Below are 16,451 nucleotides of genomic sequence, written 5' to 3'. Positions count from 1 at the left end.
TGAGACTGAACTCGCCTCTTCCAGCTAGAGTTCATTATGTCTAGTATAATATATTTGAATAAAAACAATTTCTTCTGAAAAAATTAAAAAGCAATCACTTTTCATTCATCCTCAAATTGCCAAATTATTTTATTCTATAACATATACAAATCAAACCTAATAAGTGTATTGGCTGTAAACTTACAAAAAAAGTGAATACTTTAAAAAATAGAGTATAAGAGTCAGAGAATCATGTTGAAAATCGAGTGAAATAGAAGATGTCAAATTAAGAGTTATACAGAAAGAGTACTGAAAACCAGCCCCATGTTGCTACCCTACTCCCTAGCTATTTCTCCTATTAGTTTCTTTAAATGTTGCTTCCTGTGTAAATACAAGCTTGTGTGTATATATGTAGGTATTCATAAAGTTATAGTTATGTACCCAGCAGTTTGGTTGCTCTAGCAAGGGATCATAGTCAAAAACCTTCTAGGTCTGTATGATATGGCTGGAATATAGACATGCCCTTACTATATGGCTTTGATTCCTCTGGCTAGAATACAGACACACCTTTAAAAGACACCTTTAATCCCAAACATATTTGGCTTGTAAACATCCATATTTGAAAATGAAGACTAATTGAAGGGCAAACAAAATGAAAAATCAGAAAAATTTGACAGAATGATTCTGATTTAGGATATGCCAAAGGAAAGAGAGGCTACTTAAGAGAACAGCATAGGAAAGTTCATTCAGGAGGTGTGGGAGAGACATACAGAAAGACCCACAGAGAGAGACAGAGATAGGCAGACAGAGAAAGAGGGGGGAGCCAAGTTTACTGAAACAGTTTTACAGAGACAGGTTACAAGTGAAGACAGAATGAGCCTGAGAATGAGAAGGAATCAGATTAGAACAGATTGTCAGAGTTAGTTTGAGGTCTAGCAGACCAATTCAGTGATAAGCCAAGAGAAGCCAGTTTGAATAAGTCAGTCTGAAGAGGAGTTTGGGCCAGAAGAGCTGAGTTGAACCAGCCAGCCAGAGTTAAGAATGAGCCAGAAAGGGTGAGTTTATTCAGCAGTATGACTCTGAGATGACAATTTCATCTGGTGAATAAAAGTTATGTTTATATAGACATACAAAGATTTATTTTAGAGATAATTATTTATATCACATTGTATATATATATATATAATATATATATATATATATATATATATATATAGAGAGAGAGAGAGAGAGAGAGAGAGAGAGACGAGATTTTCAAATTAATAGCTTTTATTTCACAGCAATGCAAAAGAAGAACTGTGCTTTGAACTTGAACTTTTCTAGAGTTAGTGATCTGCAAATAATATCATGATGTTCAATTGTAGGCTAATACAGGCTGGCTGGGACAGGACTTTTAATTTATTTTTTCATTTGTAACATTATTTTGCCCAAGAACTTTTTGCATGACACTGGACATCATTGTTTGGGTTACTATTGCTATGCTGAAGAGCATGACCAAAAGCATCTTAAGGAGGAAAGGAGGATGTTTTGTTTTTACTTCCAAGTAGTAGCCCATTACTGATGGAAGTCAGGAGAGGAAGTCAAGGTAGGAATATGGAAGCAATGCTGATGCAGAAGCCGTGAAGGAGTACTGCTTAGTAGTTTGCTCCTAATGGCTTACACAGCCTGCATTCTTATACAGCTTCAGACCACCAGTTCAGGGCTGGCACCACCCACAATTGGCTAGCCCCTCTCACATCAATCATTAATTAATAAAATGGGCTTTAATCTTGACAACAGCCAGATCTTATGGAGGCGTTTTATCAATTGAGGTTTCCTCCTTTCAGATGACTACAGCTTGTGTCAAATTGACATTAAAACTAGCTAGCACAATTGACCCCTTGTTTGTTTGACACACAACACATGATTTATTAAGGCATAATTTTCCTTTACTATTATTCTCTAGATCTCAAATTAATATTAAATGTAAAAAATAATTCAGTCTTTACAAATTCAAGCACATGAAAAGTTCCCCAACATCCTGAAGCACCTGGCTAGATAGAGTGGTAGAATGACCTTTGAAGACACAGTTGCAGTGCCAATTAGGGCCAGGAAAGGAAATTTCAGAAAGCAATGTATACTTTGAATTACCATGCAATATATGGTGTAATATCCCCCAAAACCAGGATTCATAAGTCCAAGAATTAAACGATAGAAAAGGAAATGGGTCCACTCATTATTATCCCTAGTGATACACCAAGGAAATTTTAGCTTCCCAGTCCTGTAACTTTAAGTTTTGCAGGCTTCAAAGTTTTAGTTTTAGACAAGGGAGTATTCTTCAGGAGATACCACAAACACTCCATTAAACTGGAAGCTCAGATTTCCTCCCTGGACACTTTGGACTTCTGATATCATTAAATCTAAGAAAAGAATGACAGTGTTGGAGATGGGATTGATCCAGACTGCCAGAGGAAAGTGGATTGCTTCTTCATGATGGAGTTAAGAAAGTTAATGTCTAGAGTGCAGGAGATATTTTAGGGAATCTCTTGCCACTATCATGTCCTGTGATCAAGGTTGATGGTAAACTACAACAACCTAATCCAGGCAGGATGACAATGAGCACAGACTCATCAAGAACGAAGGTATGGGTCACTCCTCAAGGAAAAGAGCCAGGGCCTAATGAGAAACTTGTTGACAGTGGCGGGAATACAGAATGGATGAAAGTAGAGGAAGGTAGTTATGAATCCCCGATTTCTGGCTAAGTAGTCTCCTGGAGGGGAGATATAAAGTATATTCCATGAGGAGATACTCTACTCCACTAAAGACATTGATTAGCTTGCTAATTCATTCAAGCAGAAGTCTGGGAAATACATATGGGAAAGGTTTTTAAGGGTGTGGGATAGGAACATAAAATGGTAGAAGTAAGATAAAACTGGATCAAGTAGTCAGTTTATTGATATCGGCCCACTGAGTAGAGAATCTTGGTTAAGAAGAGAAGCATGTACCATTTTAAAAGGGTGTCTAGTGTTTATCTGCCTGGTTAGATAAAGCATTTGTCAGAAGATGGTCTACTGAAAAGGAGTTAGAGATGCCTGATATCCCTTGGCTTAGTGTTGATTTAATGATTTTAAGGCTCATTGCAATGCTGAAATGGGTACCCTATGTGGTCTTTTACAATGGGAAGACAATACAGATTATTCAATAATGTATTATTAATAAGTCACAAATTTATATTAAAACCAATCTTGGGCATATAAAATGTTTTACTATTTATTAAAGAGAAAAGCTAATTTCCATAATAATGAGTAGGGAGTACCTATTTACTTGGCAAGAACTGATTTTGGTTGACTGCTTAATGCTGCAGAATAAAACCTATTTAATGCTCTTCATATTTGATTGGCACTTTTTTTTTATGATGGTCAGTGCTGTACATGGTGCTTTGTATGAATTCAATGTACATAGTGGCAGAAGGTATTTTAGAAGTTGTTGGAAATTCTGTCCTAATACAAAGTCAAATTTAATTAAAATATTATTATATTACTCAAGTCAGAACCTCAAACAATTTCAAAAATCAAATATTTTAACACATTAGAATCTAAAGATATACTAATTTGATCCCTATGTTCTGAAGGATAATGATAGAACATGGAGTCTTTTCTCTAAAGTATTAAACATGTACACCCCCTTTAAGAGCAAAAAGCTTTATATGTATAGAGAAAACATGGCAATTCATAGATAAAATAGTCTTGAATATGAATAGAGGTGTTTGATGCAGTGTTCACTGGCATTGCATGATCTGACAGTATGAACAACAAATAGGTATGCATGCTATGTTGTTAGAACCAAGACAGCAGCAAAGTCCCACAATGTAACACGAGTAGTGTTGCTGGAAATATCTCAGGTTAATTACATACTTGATTTGATTTTCATAATTTTGATTTTTGTGTGTTCAGAAATCTTTTATATTTAGGCAGATCTTTACAGTTCCCACATTTTGTCACCCCAGCCAAAATGGGGTTGATACTCACAATTTAAGGAGCCAGAGGCTACACTAAGCTAAGATGGTCAGTATTCTAAGCATATTAAATACATTTTCAGCTTATAATGTTTTAAAACAACAGTGGAATTATGGCAATGTGGCCCCATTGCAAGTAAAGGTACATCTCTATATGCATGTGTATAGATAATTATTTCCCAAAATTTCCATAAGCAACATATAGAAAAGCATCTAAATTATTCTGTCTTAATCTTTGAGTTACATCAGAAATCACTCTATATTTATTCATCCAATTGCCCTCATTCTTTATGATTGAGTGGTAATTAACTGTGTATACTCACATATTAACAGACAGAATCATTCTAAACTTTCATTATTATAAAAAACACATGACTAACAACAAATCTATACATAAACCATTTTATTTTGTGGAGTTGTATGTTCAGTATTGCTTGGCAAAAGAATAAATACATTTTAAGTTTTGTTCAGTATTGCCAAATTTAGTTCCAAAAGAATTCTGCCATTTACACTGCCCACCAACAGTACATGGGAGCATGTGTTTCCGCCCAGCCTTGCCAATGGGTGTTTAGTGGAACATTTCATTTTTGTCAGTTTGATAAGTGTAAAATATCTGAGTGATAGTAGCTTGCATTTCTATTATGAGTGATTTTAGACAGATTCCCATATGTTTAAGGGCCATTTCACTTTCTTAAATCTTTTTTCACATTTTTCTACTAGGCTTTTGCATTTTTTCTCTCAAGTTTTGATATATATCCATTTGTAATTGAAAAGATTTTTTGTTTTACATTGTTAGTAAAAACTTATTGTATCATTTAGACAAATAGGTTTCAACTTGATAAAGGAAATAACTGTCAAATGTCAAATGCAAGTTGTATGTATTTAAGGTGTATAATGCGATGTTTTAAATTTACATATACATTTTGAAATGTGTGACACAACAAGACAATCAGCTCATCCATTATTTCACATGATTACCTTTTTTTTCTTCTAGTGGAGAATATATCTACCTTCTCAATAAATTTCAACAACATGGTCCAGGACTGGTAAATATCATGTTATTATGCGCTAACCATCCAGATCTTATTTACCATCATAATTAAAGCATTCTACATTGACCACCATTTTTCTTTAACCCAGATGTCCAACCCCATGGTATTTCAAGAAAGTTTTTTATTATTTAAATTTATTGATCTTCTTTCTTTTCATTTCTTCTTGATTTTAAGTCATAGTTCAGAATATTTTTCTCATATTATGAAGCATTTCATTTTTGTAGTAGTAACTGTTGTTTTTGTTTTATTTTTGTGCTGACTGTGTGTGTTTATGTATTTGTGTGTGTGTGTGTGTGTGTGTGTGTGTGTGTGTGTGTGTGTGTGTGTGTATTTAAAGACAAGTTCTCACTATGTAGCTCTGGCTGGACTGGAAGCTACCATGTAAACCAAGATGGCTGCAAACTCATAGAGACTTGTCTATCTCTCTTTCCTGAGTACTGGGCTTAAAGATTACTGTTCTTGGCTTATGCATTCATTTAGTACTTAAATGATTGCACATATATTTCATATATTTTCATTTTGAAATATTTAAACATTTTCCTCAAAATGTCTAAACAATCTTTCCTGTTTTAATATGAGTTTCCCAGAAACATACCCTACCCTAAGGCTTCATAAGAATGTGGCTCATTTAAAAAGTATTTCAGCTTCTTTTTTCCAGTTAATGCCTATAAAACACAGAGATCCATGACTGGCCAACATGCAGAAAAGGAAAGCCTATAGTACACTACTCAGCTCTAAGTGGGACATCTATATTATATATCCTACTTTCCATCCTCAGGGATATTGCAGATGAGGAGGACAGAAATATTCCAAGAGCAAGGGATAGTTGATATCTACAGCTAAACAATATTTGCTGGACAAGTCACAGTCACTTCACAATAAACTCACAGTGGCTGTGACTGCATGCATAGGATATGAACAGGATCAAGCCAACCAAAATCCAACACAGATAGGGAAAAACTCATGAAGTCCAACCTCCAGCTGAAGATATGCTGAAGTTGGTGACTGCTGGGGGAAGAATAATCCATTTTCTTTGGGGATGTGGCCCCTACAAAGTTACTCATACTCCAGAAGGCAGCCTTACACCACGCAGATTGTAGAGTGAGTGGGTTTCAAAAGAGAGCACATGAATTGAGCATAGAAAGTGGCAGGGAGAATAGAAAAGGCATTAGAGGTGAGGCAATATGGTATGAATTTGATGACAGCACATTATATGCATATAAGACATTCTTGAACAATAAAATATTTAAAAATAAAATTGAAATATCAAAAGAGAAACTAATCAATAAGATACCACAATGGGGAGGGAGAAAAGGTCAAACTGGAGTGCAATTCCAAGTAGGATCTAATAAAAAGAGGATGCAGCCTGAGCCCTTGGGTCAATATTGGCATGTAAGTCATGCTTCCCATTGGTTGGACTTCAGGCAAAGAAGCTGAGCTTTCACATTGTCACATCCATCAGTCTCTGGAGAAATGTGGTTTCAAGGCAAAGAACAGTCATCATAAAAATGACTTTGGCATGTGGTCTTTGGAGGTAAATTCACACTGAAACCAGAAGAGGGGTATGCAAAAACAGGAAAGAGTTGAAGGAGGCTGAATATCAGTAACACTCTCACTGGAACTGGCAAAGAACAGGGTAAGCAGAAGGCAGTGGGAGGGGCATGACTGGTGGTGGGAGGGAAGGAGAGAAAAAGTACCCAGGGACAGAATTACTTCTTATTTCCAGACCTCAGAGAGCAAACCATTGCTGAAGTATTTCTGCTTACTTTACAGTAAAATTCTAGGGGCAAGTGTTTGCCTAGACTCAGTTACTCTTGACCTTTTAATTAATTCTCTTGTCCCTTCTCTGAAGGGACAGAAAAATCTCCTGCCCACTTTCTTCTGCAACTCTGAAAATAAGCAGCTGACCCTGGTCAGGGTTTCTGTTCCGAAGAGGACTCTTTGAGCCTGTGGCTAGACCTTAGACTTGACTCAATCGGTAAGGTCTCGCACTCTATCGTCACAGGTGTTTTCTCCATTAATGTACCTCTTCTTCTTATGTTCTGTCAGTCCAATTCTCTTTAAAATCTTGGTATTTTTTTTCCTAGATATGTGACTTAAAGGGAGTTTGAAAATGTCCTCAGGGCCAATTTATTCATATACAAAACAAAATGACACCTACATTGCAGAGTAAGTGTAGTGATTAAATTCAATGTAGTAAGCCTTTGGCATGGGTGCTTGATATGCATCATTACTATCATTGCATCATTTCATTTCACCTGAATGTTCTACACACAGCTGATTTTTCCACCCATTTCCTAAGAAACCCTTGTTTCATGGTAAATAGCCTTCCTTATGTCCTCAACCTCTACTCACTTCTCCCCAGAATATACTGGAAAGAATATACTGGGAATATATATTCTGCGTCTTCTTCCCAGAATATACATTTCCTGCAACATCTGTGAATGAGGCTGTTTTGTGGTTGTTATTGTTGTTGCTGCTTTAAAACCAGTGTATCATGAGCTGTAGTTTGATCAGCTTTCCTGGCTCTTCATTACAATTGCAAGATGAACATTTTTCCATCCTTGGAGCAAGAAATACTCCACCATTAAGATCTGTGCTAGCTATAAATATTCCATTTAATCCTCCTTTAATTTGTCTTTCTCCATTTTTCCATTAAAATTAAGGATAGCAGTTCACTGTTTCTCTTTATGTGTATATTCACATCACCTAGATAGTATCTATATCTAAATGAATTTTCAAAAGCAACAACAAATCCTCAGCACCAGACTCTATAAATGTAATCTCCTAAGTGACCCATTGTCATAACATGATCACTCAGAATCTTTCTGTCTCTCAGGCTCTACTTTATTTTATTACGTGTGTGTGTGTGTGTGTGTGTGTGTGTGTGCGTGTGTGTGTGTGTGTGTGTGTGTGCGCGCGTGTATGCGTGCCACATTCATATGGAAAGTCAGAGGACAAATTAACTCAAGGAAATCATTCTCCCCCTACTATATCCTGGAAGTCACTTGGGTCATTAGGCTTGACAGCAGGCATGTATACTCACTGGGCCATCTTACTGGCACCTAAACAAGTATTTGAATACACCATTCCTCTCTTTCCAACCCTTTCTTTCCATTAATTCCTATACAGAAATATCTCAAGGCCATTTTATTTTCTGCCTATCAGACTGGTTTGTATTTGACTCCTCTCCATGCAAATTTGATACACCCACCCTCCCCACCACTATACTGATCCATGGTAATACCACACTTAAAAGCTAAAACTGAGTCCAATGTTATTCTGCTATATCTTTGCTAGTATCCAATCTTCCAAAAATTCCATCCATTCCTTGTGTTGCTTTTCCCTTGGCTACTGGCTGCTGCTGAAGACAATCACATTCTTAAATAGATTAGAGATTAGAGCCATTATATACTTACGATCTCTCTCTCTCTCTCTCTCTCTCTCTCTCTCTCTCTCTCTCTCTCTCTCTCTCTCTCTGTGTNTGTGTGTGTGTATCTTTTTCTTTCTCTCTATGTTCTGTCTCCATCTCTGTCTTTGTCTCTCTGTATCTGTCTCTCTTCCTCTATGTATGTGCTTCTTTGAATCTTCTTTCTATGAAAAATATCCACACTTTTTCATACATTACATTCTGATCACTGTCCTCATCCCCATCTCCTCCCATCTACTCTCTCTCTCTCTCTCTCTCTCTCTCTCTCTCTCTCTCTCTCTCTCTCAAAAGAAACAGGCAAACAGACAAGCAAAACCTGTTTTTTTTTAAAGCAAAACAAAACAAAACAAAACAAAACAAAGAAAACAGTGCTGGAGAGATTGGTTAGCAGTTAAGAGCACTGACTGCTCTTCTAGAGGTCCTGAGTTCAATTTTGAGCCACCACATGGTGGCTCAAAACCCACCCTTAATGAGATATGACACCCTCTTCTGGAGTGTCTGAAGACAACTAGAGTGTACTCACATATAATAAATAAATAAATCTTTTTTAAAAAAGTAATCTCTAGTCTGGAGGTGTGGTTCCATGGTAGAGGGCCTGACTAAGCACTCCTGAGGCTCCATGTTCAGCTTCCAGAACAACAACAACAACAACAACAAAACAACAGCAAAACACAAAGAAAACACACTCTGCATAAGATCACAAAATTGGAAACAATAATATATACAAGTCAAAGGCCATTAAGAAAAAAATGCCCAAACAAGGTAATAGGAGACAAAAAGTATACAAAAATATCATTGAGTTCATTTGTGTTAGGCTTCTACTGAACTTAAATTCTTGACTTGATTAACTTAAGGCCTACTCTTAAGTGTAGTTAATATATCCAGTGTGACTCCGCAGGAGGGAACAAATTTTTCCTTTACAAGTCCTTGTCAATTTGAGATACTTTCCTGGTTAGGGTTGGAGACCTGGGTCTACTTTCCCCTCTTAGCACTGATATTCCATCTGGCTTAAACCTGTGCATTCCCTGTTTGTGCCACAGTTTCTGTGGGCTCATATACACATCAGTCCTATTGTGTCTGAAAGATACTATTTCCTTGGAGTCATTCATCTCCTCTGCCTCTTATACTCTTTCTCCTCCTCTTCCTCATGACCTGCGACTCCACCAGGGGGTTGGCGACAGGTATTGGTAGAGACAGTTCTTTTAGGACTGAGTGTTCCAAAATCTCCCACATTCAGCACCTGTCCAGTCTCTGGACTTTTCTTGACCCTATACATCCTTTATTAATTTGGTAATTCACCTCATCAATTTCCACTTCCATTCCTATGAATGCCTATTGTTATCGAATAACCTTCCATTCCATACATATTCTGTTTATGCTATCCTCCCAGTGTAAGTAACCTTCCTTCCCATTTTGCACATAGCATGAAGGCACTTGGCTATTTAACTTCAATGTGTACTAAGACATATTTGTGAATTATTTTTGCCTGTACCTGTTTTTAAGTTTAGCTCTTTAGACTAAAAGAAACAATAATATCCTGTCCCCTGTTCAAGGTGACCCTATGACTTCTCTTATATTCTATAAGTCCGGGGCTTTAGTTACTTATTCTTTCATCTGTATATTTAGCTTTTCTCTTTTTGAGGTTCTTTTCTTTAAATCTTTTAACAGCACATTATGTTCTACTCTTGCTCTAGCCTTATCTTTCCTTGTCTTTTTCATATCCAAGATACAACTTCTGATTCCCTGCCTGTGATTTTGTGTCCATACTTTAATTCACTCTAGCCAGACTTCATAAGGCTGTCTTTTCCAAGTTTGCCAGCAGCTTTATTGATTGCCAAGACTATTGAGGTCTTTTCACACTTCTTCATAAATAGGTTGCATAGAAATTTTGTATTGAATTGTTCTCTTCCCTTTGTTTCTCCTGTACCATTAATGTTCACCTGCTTTCTTCGTTATCTACCTCTTATATTATTTTAATGTGCCCTTTGCAGTGGACTGGATGGACATCTCATAAGTTATGTGTTCTAAGGTTTTGTTATCAGGGTGGTTCTTTTGGGAAATTATGGAACCATTAGGAGTTAGAGCATAGCAGGACATTAAAGGACATTGTCAACCCTCTGTCTTTCTTTTGTTTCATGGTATATGATAGGAATGGTTAGCATCACATCATAGTCATCTTGTACCACTTGAGTTTATAACTCCCAATGATGAGAATGCTGTTTAAAAGATTGAAGGGCTCGATAGATGACTTGCTATAGAAGAGTACTTGCTGCTCTTGTAGTCGACCTGGCTTTAGTCCATGTTCTTTTGTGTTGACTCACAACTGTCTGTAACTACAGTCCCAGGGGATCTTCTAGTCTCTGTAGGGTCTAGGTGCACAATAGGCACAAACATCAGTGCAGACAAAACATCAACATATACCATACAAGAGTAAACATCTTTTGTTTGGAACTAAAATGGGGGCCCAGGGGATGCCCTGGGAAGTGGAGGGGCCCAGGGGATCCCCTGGGGAAGGGGAGACCCATGCCCCGCCAGAGTTTTACCTATTCTCTGGTCTGTCAGGCATGGGAGAGCTGCCATACACTTTCCACTCAGCCCTGGGTGGGAATTCCTCTGACCCACTCTATGGAGGTTGGCAACGGGGCAGTCCTACCTGGGAACCCCAGAGCTACTTTGCTAAAGCCACCAGGGTTATAGTAGAGAGGGATGAGGGAAGAGGTTCCCAACACTGACAAGAGTGAGTGCAGCCTTGATGAGCAGAGACTCTCTATGGTTTTAGAGCTTTATTGTAGAAAGGCAGGGAGAAAGAGAGAAGGTAGGAAAGAGAGAGAGAGAGAGAGAGAGAGAGAGAGAGAGAGAGAGAGAGAGAGAGAGAGAGAGAGAGAGAGAGAGAGAGAGAGAGAGAGAGATGTCTAGGGAGAAAGAGAGTAAGAGGGAGAGAGGAGAGTAGAAGACAAAGAGAGAGGAGAGAGGAGAGAAGACAGAGAGGAGAGAGGGGAGAGAGTGAGGGGTCAGAGGGAGACAAGTAAGCGAGAGTAAGAAGTAAGAGGTAAGAAAATGAGGTGGGGCTGAACGGCCCTTTTTATGGTCTTCACTGTTGCTAGGTAACTGGGGAGGAGTTTAGCCTGAAGGTCAGTAGCCTGGGCCATTGCCTAAGTGACTTCTAGTCATGCTTCTCTTGTGGGGGCTGTAACTTAGGCAGAGTTCAGAGTTCCAGGAGCATGAGGGAATGCCTACCATGTCATTTAGGTGAATTATCACCTTTTGGGGTTCAGACATTAGCTCAACTGGAGACTAGCCTGCAATTCCCCACAATCTTTATTTATTTTTAACTGTAAAATTTTTTATTAGATATTTTCTTTATTTACATTTCAAATGTTATGCCCTTTCCTGGTTTCGCCTCTGAAAACCCCTTATCCCCTCCCCTCTCCTCCTGCTCACCAACCCACCCTCTCCCACTTCTTGGCCCTGGCATTCCCCTATACTGGGGCATAGAACATTCACAGGACCAAGGGCCTCTCTTCCCATTGATTACTAACTAGGCCATCCTCTACTACACATGCAGCTAGAGCCATGAGTTTTATTTGTTTGGTAGTTTAGTCCCAGGGAGCTCTGAAGGTACTGGTTAATTCATATTGTTCTTCCTCCTATAAGACTGCAAACCCCTTTAGCTCTTGGGTACTTTCTCTAGCACCTTCATTGGGGACCCTGTGCTCAATACAATGGATGGCTGTGAGTATCCACTTCTGTATTTGTAAGGCACTGGCAGAGCCTCTCAAGAGACAACTCTATCAGGCTCCTGTCAACAAGCTCTTGTTGGCATCTACAATAGTGTCTGGGTTTGGTGGTTGTTTATGGGAAGGATCCCCAGGTGGGGCAGCCTCTGGATAGTCATTCCTTCAGTCTCTGCTTCACGCTTTGTCTTTGTAACCCCTTCCATAGGTATTTTGTTCCCCCTTCTAAGAAGGATCACAGTATTCACACTTTGTCTTCCTTCTTTTTGAGTTTTATGTGTTTTGTCAATTGTACCTTGGGTTTTCCGAGCTTCTGGGCTAATATCCTCTTATCAGTGAGTGCATATTATATGTGTTCTTTTGTGATTGGGTTACCTTGGAGTAATCATCTTTAAATTTAAAAAAGCACACACATACCACTGAATCTCAGAAATATTCTCTGAGTTATATCAGGAATTGTAGAAAATTTTGTTCTAATTTCAAACTTAAATTCATTTTATGATTTTTTTATGAAAGTACTGTCAGAAACTCAAATAGCCATTTTAAAAATCAAATAATTCTAAAACTATACAAATATTATATACTAACTTGATCTTTACATATTAAAGAATGATGGTAGGAAACTATTGTCTTTGATTTCCATAACTAAACTATTATGTTTTCACAACAGCAGAAAACTCTGTCTGTACAGTAAAAAAAAACCAAAAAACTTACAATTCCTAACATCAGCTACATGTCAAGGTGCTTCAGGAAATACTCATTAGTGTTGCATTATTTGACAACATGCACTGTGCAAAGTGCATTTGTGTGTTCAGGGTCAAAACTGCAGGGAAGCTACATAAAGCAACATGAGTGAGTCCTGCAAGAAACAATTCTGATTCATTTCATTTGCTGGGAATATGGAGTCAAAATATTACAGAGATACTTGCATATTTCTATTCATTGATGCACTAGTCATAATTGATAAAATGGAACTACTGTAGATACCCATCAACAGATGAATTGATACAGAAAATGCAGTATATGCACACAATGAAACTTTTTTCAGCTGTAAAGAAAAATGAAGTAATGATATTTAAAGGAAAATAGATGGAACTGAAGTCATTGTATTAAATGAAACTAAGACAGTCTCAGAATACAAATATAATGTTCATTTTCACTAATATGCAGACTTTAGATTTAAATTCTCCAAGTGTGTGTGTGTGTGTGTGTGTGTGTGTGTGTGTGTGTGTGTGTGTGTTTGTAGGCTTTGGAAGTAGGTAGCTAGGAAGTCGTGAGAAAGGAGGAGATCTTATGGAATGGGAAAGAAGGAAGCAATAAAAATGGAATGTGTGACACAACACAAAAATAGGTAGTACTTGGGAAATGGAAGAAGTCAAGGAAAAGGAAAGGGGTAGAAGAGGTGAAAGTCATAGAAGGATGCATAAGAACAAATTGTAATGACCTACACATGACAGTGCCATTATAAAGTCCACTATTTTGTGTGTTGACTTAAAAACCTAAACAGAAGCTGGAGAGAGGGCTCAACATTTAAGACCATTTGCTACACTTGCAAAGGACCTGAGTTTGTTTCCTAGCATCTATGTTAACAGATCACAACTGCATGTAACTCCAAGTGCTGGGGACACAGTGCTCTCTTCTGGCCTCTGTTTACATTTGCATGTACATGCACTTGTACACACAGCTATACACAAATAAATAAAATAAAATTTAAAACAGCTGCACACTGTACTATATTGCTGTTTGATGTACTATATTGCTGTTTGAATAGAACTGAGAGCTCCAAAATAAGCTAATACATTTATGACTAATTGGTTTTCAATATGGTTACCTAGACAATTCAGTAAGAAAAATAATAGTGTATAAAATATATGCTGAAACTGAATACCCCAGGTAGAATAAAGATATTATATTCCTAGTTTAATTCATATACAAAAAGCTCTCTATAAGTGGATAAAAGATCCAAACATAAGAGCATAAAGCACAAAACTCAGGAGAAAACAAGAATTAAATCCTCAAGTACTTAGATTTTAAAGATACTTAGTTATGACATCAAAAGCATGGATTGAAATGGGAACTTCTAGTTCTTTTGGAAAGTTAGTTATGTCAAGTGTTGTTTTTCTGGGGCACACAGGTGAAAGGATGTCTTGTTAAAGCAAACATGCAAAAAACTGTTTTCCTGAAATAGACAGGTGAAAGGATGTTTGGATATAGCAGACATGTAAAAGGACTTTTGATGAAGGAATATAAACATGATCTTACAGACAGTGAGAGATGAGTACTGAGCATTAGTTTGCTCCATCTCACTATTCTTTGCTAAAGACACACAAGTATTGATTGGCCTTACATAGCATTGTTGAATTCAACTTGTGGTAAAGCTGCCATTGAGAGAAACTGGCCAAAGAACAGCTCCTGAGTTTCCTGAAACACTTTGCTGCTTCTGTGGCCTCTACCCAGGCTGTTTGTTGAGCCTGGCAGTTTCTTCAGGATTAAACTACAGCTGCTTGGTGTCTGCTTGCTAAAAGGACTGGACTGTAGCTGCTGGTTCATGCCAGGGGTCTGCCTGCCAAGACGTCTGGTCTGCAGCTGCTGAATTGTATTTGGTATTTGCTACAGGACTGAACTGCTGCCAAAGATCAAGCTCACCCCTTATGAACTATTGCAGAACAGGTCCACTTCCCCCATCTCTTAATAACTTTTCTCTTCCACTACTCTGCTGGGTGGTGGGCTAGAGAATTTGAACCCGTAGGTTGTAAAATGTTTGTGCCTACAATGAACAATAAAAGACAAATACGCCCTCTTCCTATTAGAGACTTAGTTTCAATATTTACTTTATTTTAATTATTTGTGTCAATATGTGTATATATCTGGGTGTATATGTGCATGAGTGTGAGTGCCAGCAGAGACCAGAAGACAATGTTGGATCCCCTGGAGTTGGAGTTACAGGCAGTTGTAAGCCAATTGACATGGGCGCTGGGAAACAAACTTTGATTCTTTTCAAAAACAGAAAGCACTCTTAACTGTTGAGTCATCTCCTCAGTCCCCCAAATTATAAACTTTAATTCATCGATAGATAACAATGAAGAGAATAAAAGGATATCCCTTGAATTATGAGAAAATCTTTGCTAGTCATATATCTGGTAAAGGTCTAGTGTTCAGAATTATAAGGAACTCTTAGGACTTGACAAGAAGGCAAAAAAAAAAAAAAAGAAACCTCAATTAAAGTGGTCAAAAGACTTCAAAAACTGTTTCTCAAAAGAAATATATACAAATGTCCAAAATGAACATGAAAAGACACTCACTGTCACTAGTCCCTAGGGAAATACAAGAGAGAACCATTATGAGCCATAACCTCACACTTACTATGAGATCTATAAGAAAAAATATATATACAAAATGAGAAAAGCTAGAAAGGATGTAATGCCCCAAACATTATTGGTGGGAATGACTACGGAAAATACTATGGACAGCTCTTCTGACATTGTGTAAAATTACCATATGACCCTGCAATATTCCTACTACGCCAAATAATAGCGAAATTAACATGCATATATCCCCATAGCAGCTGTCTTCATAATAGCAAGGCAGTGGAAATGATTTGCCATAAGTAGATGAACTGATAAACAAGCTGTAAGATACATGTGCAATGGAATAGTTCAACCACTGAAAGAAATAACATACTAATATATGGTCCAATATGGATGAGCTTTGAAAACACTATGTAAAAGCAATGCAGTCAAATGCAAGATTGGCCTAATTTGCTTGAAATATTTATAATCAGCAAAATTACATAGAGATAATGTAGATGTTTGTCTGCCAGGAAGGAAAGTTTACAGAGAAACTTCTCAGTGGGCACAGAGTTTTATTTCAGTATGGTAGAAAGAGTTTGGAACCAGATAGAGATGTCATCCAACCTTGTGAATGTATGGAATGCAACCAAATTTTTCATACTGAAATGGCTATCTTCAGATTTCCCTTTAATAAACTTACAAATTTGTTTAACTTATACATTTAAGGCTTCATTACTAGCATCACTAACCGTACATTCATCATAGTCAGAAATCTGGAAACAATTCAGAGAACCTTCTTGTTGCTATTGAGAATACCCTATTGAGGATGGAGACTACCTCTTTGAACATTTGTTCTTTCCATACCATCTATTAGTATCATCTTTTTTTATTATTATTATTATTTTCTTTATTTACATTTCAAATGCTATCCCGAAAGTTTCCCATACCCCTCCCCCCACCTCTGTTCCCCTA

The sequence above is a fragment of the Mus pahari genome, chromosome X (assembly GCF_900095145.1).
Source record: "Mus pahari chromosome X, PAHARI_EIJ_v1.1, whole genome shotgun sequence".
NCBI classification, from domain to species: domain Eukaryota; kingdom Metazoa; phylum Chordata; class Mammalia; order Rodentia; family Muridae; genus Mus; species Mus pahari.
This window is presented reverse-complemented; position numbering follows the sequence as displayed.